The sequence below is a fragment of the Chiloscyllium plagiosum genome, unplaced genomic scaffold (assembly GCF_037043375.1).
Source record: "Chiloscyllium plagiosum isolate Xiang-an unplaced genomic scaffold, Cpla_swu_hap1 HiC_scaffold_18, whole genome shotgun sequence".
In the NCBI taxonomy this organism is placed as follows: domain Eukaryota; kingdom Metazoa; phylum Chordata; class Chondrichthyes; order Orectolobiformes; family Hemiscylliidae; genus Chiloscyllium; species Chiloscyllium plagiosum.
The window spans coordinates 9,319,585-9,339,720 of NW_028270156.1; positions in this window are offsets into that span (position 1 = coordinate 9,319,585).

Genomic DNA, 20,136 nt, shown 5'->3' on the forward strand with positions numbered 1-20,136 from the left:
ATTGTATGACTGTACCTCAGTGCCACTTCCCCACATCATCCCCATATCCCTTTAACGTTATCTGAAATCTATCTTCTTGTCATGATGTTCCTCAAGATTTGCTTTCACAACCCTCTGGGGTAGAGAATTCCAAATGTTCATCACCTCTGAATGAAGGAATTCATCCTCATCTCAGTCCTAATGGGTGAACCCTTATTCTGAGATGACAATCCCCGATTCTAGCGGTCATCTACTTTAACTCTGGCCAATATTAATGTTAATTTCTAAGTCTCCAGTTATCAAACCTCTTCCCTAACATTTTCCCAATGCATAATGTAGAACTAATAGGTATTATAAATTTCCATTCTTCATTTATCTTTCTCCTTAAATACCTTCCACTATGAAGGAACCATTCATAGAATTTTGAAGGATAACCATTGGTGCATCCATGTTTCAATAGGAACTTCCTTCAAGATTCAGTGATATGGCTCATCTCTCTGTCTTGTACAAGTCCCACCTACAAACATGCAAATGTAGGAGCAAGGAGCAATGAGTCGACCATTCAAAAAGATGATGGTTGTAACCTCAAATCCACAATTCTGCTGACCCTGAGCTCATTTCACCGCCTTGGTTAACAACAATCTATTTACCTCTGCTTTAAAAATATTTAACACCTCTGCTTCCACCACCTTTTCAGAGGATTCCAAACATTCAGCAACCTCAGAAAAAATGTCACCTCATCTGTTTTAAATGTGCCATCCCTGATTTTTAAAGAAGGAGACCATGGTGTCTCTGTCAGTTCTCCAAGTGAGCAATTGAATTGGTGCCATTTTCCTGTCTCCACCCCAGAACACTCCCTACATATCTCCATTTCAGACAATCATCTAATTCCCTGTTGAATTCCTCGATTGAACCTGCCTCTACAACATTCTTGGTCAGTGTGTTCCAGACCTTAATGATTTCTTGTGTGAAACAGTTTTTCCTCATATCACACTTGCTTCTTTTATAAAACATTTTAAATCTATGCCCTCTTGTTCTCAATTCTTCATGAATGGGTCCCACCTCCCCACGAGTGAATGAGACCCGTTTCAGTCATGGCTGACCATGGGTTGCATCCTCGTTGTTCTAGCTTTCTGCTTCCCTGGAGCAACCAATACTGGAGTGACAGTCCCGGTCACAGAGGTCACATCTGTATGTGGTCGTTGATCTGCGAGAGCTGCTGCACTCCTTCTTTCGTGCCTGCTTGTCTGCTGCAGCGCTCATCAGCTTCCTTTCCCCTGTGTTGAGGGGTTGACTCAGGGTCCTTCTCTAGCTCATGCGGTCAGCTGCAGGCTGTTCCCAGGACTCCGTAACAATATCAAGTGCCTTCATGTCCCCTTATGCAGACATCCTTGTAGCGCAACTGGGAACACCCAGTGGGTCTCTTCCTGGATGCAATCTCTCCATAGAGGAGATGCATCCATCCTCCTTGTGGTGGACGTGGCCCAGCCAGCGCAGTCTCTGCTGCCTGAGCAGAGTATACATACAGGGAAGGCCAGCGAGAGATAGGAATACTGCATTGGACACTCTGTGTCAGGATATGCCCAGGATACAACGGATATTCCTCAAGTGGAAGGTGTTTAGTCTCCTCTCTTGTCTGGGACATTTCACTGCCATACAGCAGTGTGCTTATGACACAGGCATTGTAAACTGACAGTTTTGTCTTCACTGTCAACTTGGGATTTGTCCATACTCAAGTCATGAGGCGAGCAAGAGTTGAGGCTGCTTTCCCAATCCTCTTTTGATATCTGTGTCCAAGGAGAGGTTGTCAGTGATGGTAGAGCCAAGGTATGTAAACTGATGGACAACATTGAGTTTTTAGTCATCGATGGTGATGACCGGCAGTGTCTCTGTGTCCTGTCCCAGGACACTAGTCTTCTTCAGATTCATAGTCAGCCCCAAATCCTCGCAAGCATGGGAGAGGCGACCTATCAGTGACTGGAGTTCCTGCTGGGTCTATTGCAACTGCAGCACTGTCAGGCAATAATGCTGCACCCCCCTGAATGAAGACCAAATCAATCAACTTGATACAACCACACCTTAAGTTCCCTCACCTGCCAATATGACTTCCTGTCCTCATTATTGGACCAGGCAAGGGAATAAGAATCACCTTCCCTGTGACACAAATAGAATGAATTGAATGGGTTAAGGTGCGTCAATTGAGACTTTGTTGTGCTGTTATCTAATCCTACTGTTTGACCTGGGATAGACATGTTTAATTTAAACAGTGACACCTGTTTTAAATCATGTGCCTGAATGCACTTTAATTGTCAGTTTATAAAATTAGCCACAAAAAAAAGTCTAGTGGTGTAATGGCTTTGCCTTCTATCTAGATTTATTACAAATGACCTTCAGCATTCATTGTGTAGATTGTGTGAGCCACTGAATTGTGAATGTGGGACTTGTCCGAACAGTAACTTTCAAGCTGATATTTCTCAAAAGGCAACATTGCATTGAGCTGTTGAGAAAACGTGTCTGGCCTGGGTTCTGCAGCATGCTATTGACCATCAATGCACATGCACTTGACCACAGTCTCCCTGTGGGCTCTGAGGTGCTGGAAATCAAAATCTAACATAGAGCTCTGCACTGGATCAGGGATCTGTGTGAACGGGACAAGTGATGATCTGTCTCTTGAGTCAATCAGATGGAAAAAAGAACTGATTGAAGCACACAGATGGAGAAAGTTCTGCAGCCAAAAGATCAATACTGGATGTAGGAAAGGTATTTAATTAGGCAGGATGTGGGTGTACCCAAAACACACTAACTTTTCCACCACTGGAATTACTTCCAGGCAGTAAATAAAGAAATACTTATAGGCCCCAAGCCACAGGAGTGAACCCAGCTGCATGTGTGCCTTATGGTGTTAACTCAGGAGGTGAGATGGTTTTTCTTGCAAATCCAATTGACAGAACTGGACATTGGGCAGAGGTTGCATCTGCTGAACACTAACTCCCCTGACCTTCCTTCTGATACTGGTGAAATCCTGCAACCCAAGATCAGACCCCAACATGAAACAATGTTCTTGTTCCTTGGTACTGATGGTAACTCTGGCATCTCAGTTAGGGTGATAAAACCCTTGTACTCCTCTGAACTGAATGTAGAAACTATGTATGAGAAACTTCACCCTGTAGTATCCTGAGGAAGTCTCCGGGAGCAGTCATGGTCTCCTCCATGGTGCGACTGACTGTAAGATCCCCCACCCCCAAAACTGCGAAAGTAAGGGTGACTGCCCTGAACATCAGTGCAGCATGTGACCGTGTATACCATCAAGGAATCCTAGAGAAACTGGAGTCACTGGGAAATGGGGGCAAACTCCTCTCTGGTCAGAGTCATACCCAGTACAAACGAGATCATAGAATCCCTACAGTGTGGAAGCAGGTCATTTAGCCCATCAAGTCCACACCAACTCTCTGAAGAGCATCCCAACCAGACCCCCCAATTCCTGTAACTCTGCATTCCCCATGGCCAATCCACCTAACACGCACATCTTTGGACTGTGGGAAGAAACCAGAGCACACCCACACAGTCATGGGGAGAATGTACTACTCCACACAGACAGTCACAGGAGGATGGAATCAAATGCGGGTCCCTGGTGCTGAGGCAGCAGTGCTAACCACTGAGTCGCCATGCCACCTGAGATGATTGTAATTGTTGAACATTAGAGCGCAGTAAAGGCCCTTCAGCCCTCGATGTTGCGCCGCCCTGTCATACTAATCCGAACCTGTATTAGTGGTGCGACAAGAGCACAGCAGTTCAGGCAGCATCCGAGGAGCAATAAAATCGACATTTCGGGCAAAGGCCCTTCATCAGGAATAGAGGCAGAGTGCCTGAAGGATGGAAAGATAAATGAGAGGAGGGTGGGGTGGGGAGAAAGTAGCATAGAGTACAATTGGTGAGTGGGGGGGGATGAAGGTGATAGGTCAGGGAGGAGGGTAGAGTGGATAGGTGGAAAAGAAGATAGGCAGGTAAGACAAGTCATGGGGACAGTGCTGAGCTTGAAGTTTGGAACTGGGGTGAGGTGGGGTAAGGGGAAATGAGGAAACTGTTGAAATTCACATTGATGCCCTGGGGTTGAAGTGTTCCGAGGCGGAAGATGAGGCATTCTTCCTCCAGGCGTCGGGTGGTGAGGGAGCAGCGGTGAAGGAGGCCCAGGACCTCCATGTCCTCAGCAGAGTGGGAGGGGGAGTTGAAATGTTGGGCCACAGGGCAGAGTGGTTGATTGATGTGGGTGTTCCAGAGATGTTCCCTAAAGTGCTCTGCTAGGAGGCGTCCAGTCTCCCCAATGTAGATGAGACCGCATCGCGAGCAACTTATACAATAAATGATATTGGTGGATGTGCAGATAAAACTTTGATGGATGTGGAAGGCTCCTTTAGGGCCTTGGATGGAGGTGTGGAAGGAGGTGTGGGCACAGGATTAGCAATTCCTGCGGTGGCAGGGGAAGGTGTCAGGATGAGAGGGTGGGTTTTTGGAGGGCGTGGACCTGACCAGGTAGTCACGGAGGGAACAGTCTTTGCAGAGACGGAAAGGGGTGGGGAGGGAAATATATCCCTGGTGGTGGGGTCCGTTTGGAGGTGGCAGAAATGTCGGCAGATGATTTGGTTGATGCGAAGGTTGGTAGGGTGGAAGGTGAGCACCAGGGGCGTTCTGTCCTTGTTATGGTCGGAGGGGTGGGGTCTGAGGGTGGAGGTGCAGGATGTGGACGAGATGCGTTGGAGGGCATCTTTAACCACGTGGGAAGGGAAATTGCGGTCTCTAAAGAAGGTGGCCATCTGGTGTGTGACTATCCTGGCCGACCCATTGTCTCAGCATGCTCCTGCCCCACTGAACTCATTTCTACCTACCTCGACACTGTCCTACCCCCCCCAGTCCAGGAACTCCCCACATATGTTCGAGACACCACCCACACCCTCCACCTCCTCCAAGACTTCCGTTTCCCTGGACCCCAACGCCTCATCTTCATCATGGACATCCAATCCCTCTACACCTCCATCTGCCATGACGAGGGCCTCCAAACCCTCCATTTCTTCCTCTCCCGATGCCCCCAACAGTACCCTTCCACCGACACTCTCATTCGTTTGGCTGAACTGGTCCTCACTCTTAACAATTTCTCCTTCGAATCCTCCCACTTCCTCCAGACCAAAGGGGTAGCCATGGGCACCCGTATGGGCCCCAGCTATGCCTGTCTCTTTGATGGCTATGTAGAACAGTCCATCTTCCATAATTACACCGGCACCACTCCCCACCTCTTCCTCTGCTACATTGATGACTGCATTGGCGCCACCTCGTGCTCCCGCGAGGAGGTTGAGCAATTCATCAACTTCATCAACACATTCCACCCTGATCTTAAATTTACCTGGACCATCTCTGACACCTTCCTCCTCTTCCTGGACCTCTCCATCTCCATTAATGACGACCCACTTGACACTGACATATTTTACAAACCCACTGCCTCCCACAGCTACACCTCTTCCCACCCTACCTCTTGCAAAAATGCCATCCCGTATTCCCAATTCCTCCGCCTCCACCATATCTGCTCCCAGGAGGACCAGTTCCACCACAGAACACACCAGATGGCCTCCTTCTTTAGAGACCGCAATTTCCCTTCCCAAGTGATTAAAGATGCCCTCTAGCGCATCTCGTCTACATCCCGCACCTCCGCCCTCAGACCCCACCCCTCCAATCGTAACAAGGACAGAACGCCCCTGGTGCTTATCTTCCACCATTCTAACTTTCGCATAAACCAAATCATCTGCCGACATTTCCGCCACCTCCAAATGGACCCCACCACCAGGGATATATTTCCCTCCCCACCCCTTTCCGCCTTCCGCAAAGACCGTTCCCTCTGTGACTACCTGGTCAGTTCCACGCCCCCCAACAACCCACCCTCCCATCCTGGCACCTTCCCCTGCCACCGCAGGAATTGCTAATCCTGTGCCCATACCCCCTCCCTCACCTCCATCCAAGGCCTAAAGGAGCCTTCCACATCCATCAAAGTTTTACTTGCACATCCACCAATATCATTTATTATATCCGTTGCTCCCGATGCGGTCTCCTCTACATTGGGGAGACTGGGCGCCTCCTAGCAGAGCGTTTAGGGAACATCTCCGGGACACCCGCACAAATCAACCACACCGCCCCGTGGCCCAACATTTCAACTCCCCCTCCCACTCTGCCGAGGACATGAAGGTCCTGGGCCTCCTTCTCCGCCGCTCCCTCACCACCAGACGCCTGGAGGAAGAAAGCCTCACCTTCCGCCTTGGAACATTTCAACCCCAGGGCATCAATGTGGACATCAACAGTTTCCTCATTTCTCCTTCCCCCACCTCACCCCAGTTCCAAACTTCCAGCTCAGCACTGACCCCATGACTTGTCCTACCTGCCTATCTTCTTTTCCACCTATCCACTCCATCCTCCTCCCTGACTTATCACCTTCATCCCCTCCCCCACTCACCTATTGTACTCTATGCTACTTTCTCCCCACCCCCACCCTCCTCTCATTTATCTCTCCACCTTTCAGGTACTCTGCCTCTATTCCTGATGAAGGGCTTTTGCCCGAAACGTCAATTTTATTGCTCCTTGGATGCTGCCTGAACTGCTGTGCTCTTCCAGCACCACTAATCCAGAATTGGTTTCCAGCATCTGCAGTCATTGTTTTTACCATACTAATCTGAAGCCCATCCCACCTACACTATTCCAGGTACGTCCATATTCCTGTCCAATGACGACTTAAATGGACTTAAAGTTGACGAATCTACTACCGTTGCAGGCTAAGCATTCCATACCCTTGCTACTCTCTGAGTAAAGAAACTACCTCTGACATCTGTCTTATACCTATCTCCCCTCACTTTAAAGTTGTGTCCCCTCGTGTTTGCCATCCCCATACTTGGAAAAAGGCTATCCCAGTCCACCCTATCTAACCCTCTGATTATCTTGTATGTCTCTATTAAGTTACCTCTCAACCTTCTTCTCTCTAACGAGAACAGCCTCAAGGCCCTCAGCCTTTCCTCGTAAGACATTCCTTCCATACCAGGCAACATCCTAGTAAGTCGCCTCTGCACCCTTTCCAAAGCTTCCACATTCTCCTTATAATGCGGTGACCAGAACTGTACACAATACTCCAAGTGTGGCCGTACCAGAGCTTTGTACAGCTGCAGCATAAGCTCCTGGTTCCGGAACTCAATCCCTCTATTAATAAAGGCCAAAACACTGTTTGCCTTCGTAACAACACTGTCAATCTGGGTGGCAACTTTCAGGGATCTGTGTACATGGACACCAAGATCTCTCTGCTCATCTGCACGCCCAAGAATCTTACCATTAGCCCAGTATTTTGCATTCCGATTACTCCGTCCAAAGTGTATCACCTCACACTTGTCCACATTAAACTCCATTTGCCACCTCTCAGCCCAGCTCTGCATTCTATCTATGTCTCTCTGCAACCTACTACATCCTTCCTCACTATTCACAGCTCCACCAACCTTAGTGTCGTCTGCAAATTTACTAACCCACCCTCATCCAGGTCATTTATAATCCAGGTCAGTCATCTTAATTTTGTGTCTCTCTGCAGAAGTTCCTCAGGATATGGTCATGAACACCACCAATCATAGCTACACCATTAATTACCTTCCCCCAGTAGAAGGTCAGAAGTGGGGGACATTCACTGATGACTGTGTAATGCCTATCACCCTTGACAACTCCTCAGATTCTACAGCAACTCATCTCCAAATCTAGCAAGACCCTGGCCAATATCTGGGTTTGAGCTGACAAGTGGCAAGTAACATTCGCACCTCACAATGACTATCTCGAACAAAAGAGAATCTAACCATCAGCCCTTGACATTCAATGGCAACACCATTGTTGAATCCCTCACTCTCAACATCCTGTTGTTTACCATTTAGCAGAAATTGAACTGAACCAGCCATTAAAAACAACATGGGTTCATAAGCAGGTCAGAGACTGAGAATTCTTCAGCAAGTGATTCACCTCCTGTCACCGCAAAGCCAATCTACAAAGTACAAGTCAGGAATGTGATGGAATGCTCCCCACTTGCACAGATCAGTGCAGCTTCAACAGCACTCAAGAAACTTGTCATCATCCAGGCCAAAGCAGCCCATTTGACTGACACCATATCCACAAGTATTCACTCTCTCCACCACTGACACTCAGTAGCAGCAACGTGTACCATCTAGAAGATGCACTGCAGACATTCACCAAGGCTCCTCACACAACACCTTCCAATTCATGACCACTTCCATCTCGAAGGGCAATGTTCAAAGACACATGGGAACATCACTACCTGCAATTTCCCTTCCAAATCATTCACTTGGAAGTATATGCTGTTCCTTAAGTGCCTTTGTTTCAAAATCCTGAAACTTCCTCCCTAGAACATTCTTGGGTCAATCTACATCACGTGGACCACAACAATCCAAGAGGCAGTTCACCAGCTTTGTCCAGACAATTAAGGATAAGCAATAAGTTCAAACAGTGACCAAATAATATGAATGAATAAAATATAACCTTCCGATTGGCTTGAAACTCTTTATGGGCAGGACCTCTAGTCTCCGATTCCTTTGGGATTTAATTTCAGGTGTAGACAGGTCGGTGGCTTCATTTAAATTAATTATTTCATCATGTGAAAACAATGACCACTCAGATTTTTCTATTTTCTACACACATTTTCACTTAAATGTGTGGGTTTTTAAAATTGTTTATAAGTCTATATACACACAGAAACCTTAAGGATTTGACTTTTCCAAGATCTGTGTAGGAGTTTCCAGTTAGAGGGAGATGCTGGTGAATCATAATTACAACCAAACTAACGATCTAGCATTGACAGTACACCTTAGAATATTTGGTGTCTCAACCATTTTGACTTCTTAAGAATTAATAAAATGATTTCTGCCTCACCCCCTACTCTCAATCCCATCTTCATTTCCCTGGTTTTATTTCTATATGGTTCTTTACTGTTATTTCCTAGCTTACACTTAGTGACAGAGTCTAGTTGACGCAGTGCAAGGTCCCATCAGGAAGGCCGTGAGAGGCCGATGCTGCCTCTTCCTGGAAACGGAGGTGCTAGTTTTGGACTGGGGTGGAAAAAGTTGGAACTCACATGATGCCAGGTTATAGTCGAACAGGTATATTTGAAATCACAAGCTTTTAGAGCATGGCTCCTTCTTCAGATAAAGTCTAAGTTCATTTCACCTGATGAAGGAGAAGCGCTCCAAAAGCATGTGATTTCAAATAGGCCTGTTAGACTATAACTTGTTATCGTGTGACTTCTGTCCTTGAAAAGAGACCTTATTCACTCCTTTACCACTAATCTGCCTTTTGATCTGGACACTCTCATAATCTCCCCTACTTGCTCCTCCCCACTCCTCTATCTATACAATGAAGATACAGCATTTTACAGCTCTTTTCAGCTCTGAAAAAGAGTCATACTGACCTCAAAATGTTAGCTCTTGCCACAGATGCTGCCAGACCTGCTAAGTGTTCTCCAGCACTTTCTTTTAATAATAATAATACTAATACTTCATCTCCTGTTTGAAATGTTTTAGTTTCAGCATATCTGTCCGTCCATTCTTTCATCTTTGCTTGTGATGTTTTGAAACACTTCTGTGCTATTTTGTATGACTGTCTCTGGAATAGAGAGTCATAATCACCGAGTCATAGAGCATGGAAACAGACCCTTCTGTCCATCCAGTCCATGCCAACCATAATCCCAAACTGTAAACAGGTCCCACCTGCCTGATCTTGGCCCATATCCCAGCAAACATTTCTCATTCATGAACTTATCCAAATGTCTTTTAAATATTGTAATTGTACCCACATCCATCACTTCCTCTGGAAGCTCATTGCACACTACAAACTAAAACGATTGCTGTCACGTCCTTATTAAATCTTTCTCCTCTCACCTCAAAAATATGCTCCTTAGTCTTGAAATTCCCCATCCGAGGGAAACGACACCTGCCATTTACTTTATCTGTACCCCTCATGATTTTATAAACCTCTATAAGGTCACCCCTCAACCTCCATTGAAAAGATTCCCAGCCTATCCGGCCTGTTCCAATAAGGAGCAGCATGGTGGCTCACTGGTTAGCACTGTTGCCTCACAGTGCCAGGGACCCGGGTTCGATTCCCACCTCGGGCAACTGTCTGTGTTTTCTCCCACTATCCAAAGATGTTCAGATCAGGTGAATTGGCCATGCTAAATTGCCCATAGTGTTAGATGCATTAGTCAGGGGTAAATATAGGGTAGAGAACTGGGTCTGGGTGGGTTACTCTTCAGAGGGTCAATGTGGGCTGAAAATGTGTTGCTGGAAAAGTGCAGCAGGTCAGGCAGCATCCAAGGAGCAGGAGAATCGACGTTTCAGGCATGAGCCCTTCTTCAGGAATGGCCTGCTCTTTGGATGCTGCCTGACCTGCTGCGCTTTTCCAGCAACACATTTTCAACTCTGATCTCCAGCATCTGCAGTCCTCACTTTCTCCTAGAGGGTTGATGTGGACTTGTTAGGCTGAAGGGCCTGTTTCAATATTGAAGGGAATCTAAACTCAAACCCTTCGTTCCTGGCAAGATCTGAGTAAGTCTCTTCTGAACATTCCCAAGCTTTAATAATATCCTTCCTATAACAGGGGAACTAGAACTGGACACAGTAGTCCAGAAGTGGGCTCAGCAACATCCTGTAAAACTTCAACATAACATTCCAACTCCTAAACTCAATGATCTGAGCAATGAAGGTTAGTATGCTAATTATATGGACACATAATCCAGAATTGATGGCTTACCTTTCTATCTCAAATATTTTGCTTGACTTAGAAATATACAGACGAATCTCAATTATCCGAAGGTCTCGGCCGGGAAGTATTTCGGTCAGTTAATTGAATTCTGGATAATCGAATGCCGGATAACATAGTTTAGCCAAGTATTGGGATCTTGCGATCTTGCTGGATAATCCGATATTCGGATAATCAAATGCTGGATAATCAAGATTCCTCTGTATTCATTTGGGGAATATTTCTAGCAAATAACAGGAATCCAAACCAGATTTGCCAGCATTTGGTCCATATCCCTCTAAACCCTTTCTATTCATATACTAATCCAAATGCCTTTTAAACGTTGTAATTGTACCAGCCTCCACCATTTCCTCTGGCAGCTCATTCCATAAATGCACCACCCTCTGCGTGAAAACGTTGTCCCTTAAGTCCCTTTTAAACCTTTCCCCTCTAACCTTAAATCAATGCCCTCCAGTTTAGGACTCTCCTACCCTAGGGGAAAAAAAACCTTGGCTTTTTACCCTATCCATGCCCCTCATGATTTTATGAACCTTTATAAGGTCACCCCTCAGCCTCCGATAGCCCCAGCCTATTCAGCCTCTCCCTATGGCTCTAACCCTCAAACCCTAGCAACATCTTTTTAAATATTTTCTGAACCCTTTCAAGTTTAACAACATTTTTCCTTTGGCAGGGAGGTCAGAATCGAATGCAGCATTCCAAGCATGGCCTCACCGATATCCTATACTGACCAAACATGACACCCCAACTCCTGGTTTAGTCCTACACTCTCTGGAATTTAGAAGAATGAGGGGAGATCAAATTGAGGTATTCAAGATGATAAAAGGTGTGGATAAAATAGTCATGGAGCAGATGCTTCCTCTTGTGGGGCATTCTAGAATGAGAAGTCATATTCTTAGGATAAGGGCGAGCAAATTTAAGGTAGAGTTGAGGGGAAACTACTTCTCCCAAAGAGTTGTGAAACTGTGGAATTCGCTCCCCCAAAGTGCGGGGGATGCTGGGACAGTGAATAAATTTAAGACAAAGTTGGACAAATTTTTAATTGGTAATGGCTTGAAGGGATATGGAGAAGAGGCAGGAAAATGGGAGTGAGGAACATATCAGCCATGATCGAATGGCCTCGATGGGCCGAATGACCTATGTTCCTATATCTTATGTACTTGTGGACTTATTTTTTTTAATTTCAAAAATATACTTTATTCATAAAATATTTTGATGATCTGTACAATTGGTCATGCCATACATACATAAACATTCCATTTCTTTGTATACAGAGACAGAGTAATCAGTCATATATACCAGTCTGTACGATTACTATCCACATATTTAGCTGGGGGGGTGTCAGCGGAGCCCCCTTACTGCGTCAGCCCCCTGTGTTTAGGCAGGCAGACATTACACGGTGGTCTTTCCCCGCCGCGCCTTAATGACAGCTGCCCCAAGCTTCAACACATCCCTTAACACGTAGTCCTGGACCTTGGAATGTGCCGGTCTGCAACACTCAATCGGGGTCAACTCCTTCAGCTGGAAGATCAACAGGTTTCGGACCGCCCAGAGAGCATCCTTCACCGAGTTGATGATCCTTCAGGCACAGTTGATGTTCGTCTCGGTGTGCGTCCCGGGGAACAGACCATAGAGCACAGAGTCCCGCGTCACAGCACTGCTCGGGACGAATCTCGACAAACACCACTTCATTCCTCTCCAGACTTCTTCTGCATAGGCACATTCCAGAAGGAGGTGAGTGACAGTCTCGTCCTCCCCCGCAGCCACTTCGAGGGCAGCGTGCGGTGCGGCTGAGAGTCCGGGCGTGCATAAAGGATCTCACAGGCAGAGCCCTTCTCACCACCAGCCAAGCCATGTCTTGGTGCTTGTGGGAAAATTCTGGCGATGAGGCATTCTACCAAATGGCTTTGACAGTCTGCTCGGGGAACCGCTCGATAGGATCTACCCTCTCCTTTTCCCGAAGGGTCTCAAGGACACTACGTGCTGTACTTGTGAACTTATACTTAATGCACTGACCAATAATAGCAAATGTGCCAAATGCCGTCTTCACTACCCTGTTTACCTCTGACTCACTGAATATTTTACAGGTGGAGTTGGGTAGATTCTTGCAAGGAATATTTAGGATTGGTGGGAATGTGCAATTCAAAACACAAACAGATTAACCCTATTCTGTTTGATTAGCAGAGCAGGTTTGAGGGGCTGAGTGGTCTACATTTGCTTAGTTACAATCAGCCTGTTCTGAAGTTGAGACTGAATGAGTTCTGTAATGTTAGTACGCTAAAAATGGAAACCTGATGATAGTTGGACAGTTGCTCAGTGGATGATAATATCACCCAGATATCATGAAGCGATAATGTGGGTAACACATTAAATTATAAAAGCAAGATATATAGAAATATGGAAAACCCAATCATTAATAAACAAGCATTTTCCAAATGGCCAGGTCTTCATGTCATACAGTTCTGTAAAACAATGCCGTGTGTCAGGTTAGTGGCAAAATGTCAAGTTCAAATCAAACCTGCACCAGTTTATGAAGAATCGTTCAGGTGAGTGTCAGTAGAGTATATCGAACCATTACCAAATAGAGCATCTGTATATGTGTGGGATCTAGTTACAGGTCAGACTTGAACACAGATATTATTGCACCACAAGAACTCTAGAGACACAGTTTATCCTTACACTTATGGAGATATAATAACTTGATTAACAGAACATAGAAGATAGAACATACAGTGCAGTAGAGGCCCTTTGGCCCTTGAAGTTGCGCTGATCCATAAAACCAATCTGAAGCCCATCTAACCTACACTATTCCATAATCATCCATATGTTTATCCAATGACTATTTAAATGCCCTTAAAGTTGGCGAGTCTACTATTGTTGCAGGGAGGGCATTCCATGCCTCTACTACTCTGAGTAAAGAAACTACCTCTGACATCTGTCCTATGTCTTTCACCCGTCAGTTTAAAGCTATGTCCCCTCATGCTAGTCATCACCATTCGAGGAAAAAGGCTCTCACTGTCCACCCAATTTAATCTTCTGATCATCTTGTATGTCTCTATTAAGTCTCTATTAAGTCACCTCTTAACCGCAACAGAGTTTTGTACGGCTGCAACATGACCTCATGGCTCTGAAGCACAATCATTCTGCCAATAAAAGCTAAAACACCGTACACCCTATCAATCTGGGTGGCAACTTTCAAGGATCTATGTACATGGACACCGAGATCTCTGGTCATCCACACTACCAAGATTCTTACAATTAGCCCAGTACACTGTATTCCTATTACTCCTTCCAAAGTGAATCCCTCACACATGTCTGCATTAAATTCCATTTGCCACCTCTCAGCTCAGCTCTGCAGCTCATCTTTGTCCCTCTGTAATCTGCAACATCCTTCCGCACAATCCACAATTCCACTGCAAATTATTCTATTCATTCACAAATTTACTAACCGCAGATTTTCAGAAGTTATACATTTGAAGACACTTGAAGCTAAAGCACCGTTCAAAAAACTAGTAACTTTTTTTTTACTTGTTATGGATTTCCAATAGCAGGACAGACAGAACAAGGTCATCATTCGTTTCTCTAAATTTTCGAGACATTGGGTAATCCAAGATGGAGGATGGCTGAACATTGTGACTATAAGAGCTGCACTTCTTTGATTTTTTTTTTCAGTGTTGGAGCTGATTTCCTGGAGAGTAATTAATGTTTTCTAAGCTGTAGTATTATTTTGGAACTTTGGAATAAAGGATCAAAACAACTGCACTTTGTAACAAGAGGGAGAGCAGACACCACGTGGGAGGTGAGCAAAAGGAGCAGTGAACCTGCTCAGCTGACTGCTTGTACTGTGTAGTTTAAAGCATCTCTGGACTTCACAATGAGGATGGTGTGTGTATGGAATAAATTGCCAAAGGAAGTGGTGGAGGCTGGTACAGTTACAATATTTAAAAGGCATCTGGATGGACATGTGAACAGGAAGGGTTGAGAGGGATATAGACTAAATGCTGGAAAATGAAAGTAGATGAATTTAGGATGCCTGGTCAGCATAGATAAGTTGGACCAAAGAGTCTGTTTCCATGCTATACAGTTCCAAAACTCTGCGACTTGTTATAGATTTGGCCAGTCCACTCAAAACATTCTCAAGCAAGCAGACCAGACCATAACTTTGCAAATTATTTTGGTAAGTGTACAGTGAAAATTACCCAAAGTAAATTAGCGAGGTTGACTACCAGGTTTTAAATCAGACAAAAATGTATTCACAAAATTACACAATGAGAAACATAGAACAGAATAAAGAACCCCGACAGAACTCAGTCTATCCAAACTAGACTTAATTATGCTGTTCCGGATATACACGACAGTCCCAATAAGCGAACCCAGCTTAAAAAACAGTAAACAAATGGAACAGATGCTTCCAGGTTGAAGTTAGAAGGGCAGAAAAAGAAAGACAGAGCTTGTTGCCACACAGCTCACTGTTGAACTCCCAACTGGTTCTGGACTGAACTGCTCAGCTAGAGAGCTGACCACTTCCCTCTAAAACATGACCACTTTGCCCTGAAGTCTCATCTGTTTACATAAAAACAAAAGGCCTCTCAGAATCCTTTTCATGTCTGATTCAAACCAACCTAATTGGAACTGGGACAGTTTTATAACCTCTCTGAAAAAAATTAAAGGCACAGTATCCTTGAGAAAAGGAACAGCTTTTCGGAAAAAGGGACCAGCTTTGTGACACCTTCCCCCTTAAAAAAATGAACCATCTATACCAAAAGATGGCTTTCTTTTTAAAACCCTTCAATAACACACTGGTTTGTAGTATAAAACACACATATACACTATACTAGCTATTCCCATGCAAACATGCACAACCACATGCAAATCCAGGCCACGGCACACCCGCCACCGAACACCCCCGTATCTCATTTGAGTCTCGACAACGCATCATCAATCACACTTTCACGACCTGCCAGATGCACAGTTTTCAAATGGAATGGCTGCAACAACAAGCTCCATCTAAACAGGCTGGAATTTTTCCACAATGTCAATGGGTTGTGACCAATGTATACAATTGTCTCAGATGCATTGCTGGTAATATAAACACTGAAATGTTGTAATGCCAACACCAAGCTTAAAGTCTTTTTCTCCAACATTGAATATTTCTGTTGATACACGTTCAATTCCCTGGAAAAATACCCGATGGGTCTTTCCATTCCCTCGTCAGCCTCCTGCAGGAGCACTGCACCGACACCCACATCACTGGCATCGATAGCCACCTTGAAAGGCTTCATGTAATCCAGTGTGGCTAATACCGGGGCAGTGGTTAACACCATTTTTAGGCTGTAAAATGCCTTTTGACAGTCCGCTATCCACTGAAATTTCTTGCCCTTTTTTAACAATTCATGGCCAAAGTTCAGCACAAACTTTCGGTAAAATCCACTCAACCCCCGAGAACTGTAGTTTTACTTTTTTCATCGACAGTGTGGGAAATTCCCAAATTACTTTCGTTTCCGCATCCCGTGGGGCCATTTGTCCATGTCCAATAACACGGCCCAGGAAGGTGACTTGGGCTTTGGCAAATTCACTTTTAGCCAGGTTTACCACCAAGCCTGCCCTCCCATGACGAATGAACAAGTCCGATAAATGCTGAAAATGTTCCTTCCATGAGTGACTAAAAACCACCAGGACATCAATGTAAATAACACAACTGTGTAACCTGGCAATGACCTTATTAGTCAGTCTCTGAAATGTGGCTGGACCGTTTTTCATACCAAAAGACATATCTTTGAACTGATATAGTCCATTTGGCATTATAAAAGCAGGAATTGCCTTTGCGCTCTCTGACAGAAGTACTTGCCAGTAGCCTCTGAGCAAGTCCAACTTAGAAATGTAAATTGCTTGTCACATTTTATCGACACAGTCCTCCAACCATGGAATTGAATACGCATCAGTTTTTGTAAAGACCCTGACTTTGCGATAGTCCACACATAACCATCTGGCTTTGGCACCATGACTATGGGTGAGCTCCAGTCACTGTAACTCACTTTGATTATGCCATCTTGGAGCACGTGGTCTATCTCCTTCTGAACCTGAGCCAACTTTAGAGGGTTAATCGGAATAGCATCTCCTATCTCTACATCATTCACAATTAGGTTAGTACTTCCCATTTATTTTCACATATCTCTCTATGTGATAGTAATAACTCTTTTAGGTCATTTTGATTTTCTTGTGGAAGGTAACTTAATAGTTTATCCCAATTTTTGACAACTTCCTCATTGTCCAATTTGATTTGAGGAATATCCAATTCAGAATCCTCTGAACTTGCTTTCTCCTTTTGTGCTGTAATCATTAACCCCTTCTCCTCTTGCTTTCCTTCCCTGTCAAAATACCTGTTGAGCATGTTCGCATAACACACTCTGTGAGATTTCTTCCTGTCTGCAGTCCTTATCAAGTAGTTCACCTCACTCAATTTCTTCTCAATGTGATACAGTCCACTAAAACACTGCTTTTAAAGGCTCACCTGTCACTGGAAGCAACATTATCCCCAATTTCAAAATGGTGAATTTGTGATTTCTTATCTGCTTCCTGTTTCATTGTAGCTGTGATACTTTTAAATGCTGTCTAGCCAACTCTCCAGATCTATTTAATTGTTCTCTAAAATTTGACACATAGTCTAAATGGGTAGTCTCTGAATTCTGACTTACTAATTTCTCCTTAATCAATTTTAACAATCCTCTTACTTCATGCCCAAAAATTAATTCAAATGGACTGAATTTTATCAATTCATTTGGTGCATCTCTGATCGCAAAAAGTACAAATGGAATTCCCTTATCCCAATCATCTGGATAATCCATAAGCCCGCAACATGGTCTTTAATGTTTGATTACATCTCTTTAGCGCTCCCTGCGATTACAGATGGTACGCAGTAGATTGGAATTGCTTTATTCCCAAGTTATCCATAACATCCTTGAATAGTTTGGATGTGAAGTTTGATCATTAATCTGACTTTATGGAGGTCCATATCTAATAAAAAATTGAAGTAATTTTTCTACAACCCTTTTTGTTGTGATGTTGCGTAGTGTGATTGCCTCTGGAAATCTAGTCGACACATCTATTATTGTTAATAAATACTTATTCTGACTTTTGTTTGAGGCAGTGGACCAACACAATCAATTGACTCCTGTGAAGGGTTCCCCAAACACTGGGATAGGAATTAATGGTGGAGGTTTTATTACTGCCTGTGGGTTTTCCGATTAGCTGACATGTATGACATGTTTGGCAAAATTCAACTCCATCCTTGTGTAGTCTAAGCTAGTAAAAATGTATTTGTGTTTTAGTCTGTGTTTTCCTCACCCCCTCAATGACCTCCAAGCGGTAGCTCATACGCCACTTGCAGCACCTCCTTCCTATACCATACTGGTAAAACAATTTGATGAATCTCTGCCCATTTCTCATCTAATTGAATGTGTGATGGTCTCCATTTCCTCATTAAAACATCATTTGTTAAGTAATAACATACAGGGATGCATTCACTCACCTGCTGTATATGTCTTTTGATACAACTGCTGTAATTTAATCAGCTTAGCAGAGCTAAAGATACTTGCATGTTTATCTATTTGCTCCTGCACTGTCCCACTTATCTGATTAAAAGATGTCTCAGATAAAGCTATGTCAGCTTCCTTATCTGTGCCTTTTGCTCTGTCCTGCTTCAACTTCTGCCTCGGTGATCTTGTGATCACACAACCTAGGAAAATTCCTGGATAAATATTCTCCAAATCTTCAGTTACCTGCATCCCCACTGGCTTTTCAACTAGAGTAGGCAGCATGCCTACCAGTGAATTAGCTATATCATTTGCAAGGACAAATTGTATTCCTGGAGCTGAGAGTTTGTCCAATACCCCTATCACAAATTCTTTACTCTTCTCTGGACTCTCTCACCTCATTTTACATAATTGAGCACATTTTTGTCTCACCATGAATTCCTGTTACCAGTCCCTTTTCTGGCAATAGTCCCTCAGGAGTATATATCTCCTCATCCTTCAACATTACAGACTGAGAGGATCCTGTGTCCCTTAATATTGGAACCTCTTTACCTGCTACTCCTGGCTTACGTGAATAAACTTTACCCTTGCATGTATGTTTTTTAAGCAGATCTGGCACTTGCTCCGTAATCAACCTCTGATCATCTTGTACACTCTGAGGCAGTTGTCTAACTTCCCTTGTGCTTTTTGTTACTAGTCCAACAAAACTCCCAGGCTTGTCTGGTTTTCCTACATCTGGCTTTCTCCTAGCCCACCAACACTGTGATTTTGTGTGGCCCACTTTATTACAATGAAAACACCAGAGCTTTTTAACTTCTTTGTCCCCCTCAAGAGTTTCTTTTTTACCCTGAGGTAAGTTATCCTTGTAATCTTCACTGAGCTCTACCTTTCCCTTTGCACGTGAGGATGTCTCTGCCCCGCTTTCTATCACTCATGGACTGAAATTTCATATGGTGAACAGCTGTGGATCCTGGGATTGTATTCATTAGAGTTCAGAAGGTTGAGGGGGGGATCTAATACAAACTTACAAGATAATGTATGGCTTAGAAAGGGTGGATGCTGGGAATTTGTTTCTGTTAGGCTGGGAGACTAGGACCCATGGGAACAGCCTTAGAGGGGATCAATTTAGAATGGAAATGAGGAGATATTTCATTAGCCAGAGAGTGATGGGCCTGTGGGATTCATTGCCATGGAGCACAGTGGAAACCGGGACGTTAAATGTCTTCAAGGCAGAGATTGAAAAATTCTTGATCTCACAAGGAATTAAGGACTACGGGGAGAGTGCGGGTAAGTGGAGCTGAAATGCCCATCAGCTATGATTAAATGGCGGAGTGGACATGATGGGCCAAATGGCCTTACTTCCATTCCTATGTCTTATGGTCTTATGGAAATCGATTCTAGAAGCCACATCGTGTTTTATAAACCAGCTCATCACCATCAGCCACTTCAGCTGCTAACCTCGCTGTTTTAACTCCCTGCTCTTCCACATGAGTTCGCACTACTTCAGGCAGTGACTTTTTAAATTCCTCCAAAATAATTACCTCTCTAAGGCTATCAGAGGTTTGCTCAGTTTTTAAACTTCTTATCCATCTGTCGAAATTCCTCTGTTTGATCCTTTCAAACTCAATATAGGTGTGACCAGGATCCCTCCTTAGATTCATGAAACGTAGTCTGTTGGCTTCTGGCAAAAGCTCAGATGCACTTCAAATGGTTTTTTTCACCTGCTCATACTCCCCAGATACCTCCTCCGATAGTGATGTGAATACCTCACTAGCCCTACCTCCAAGTTTCGTTTGGA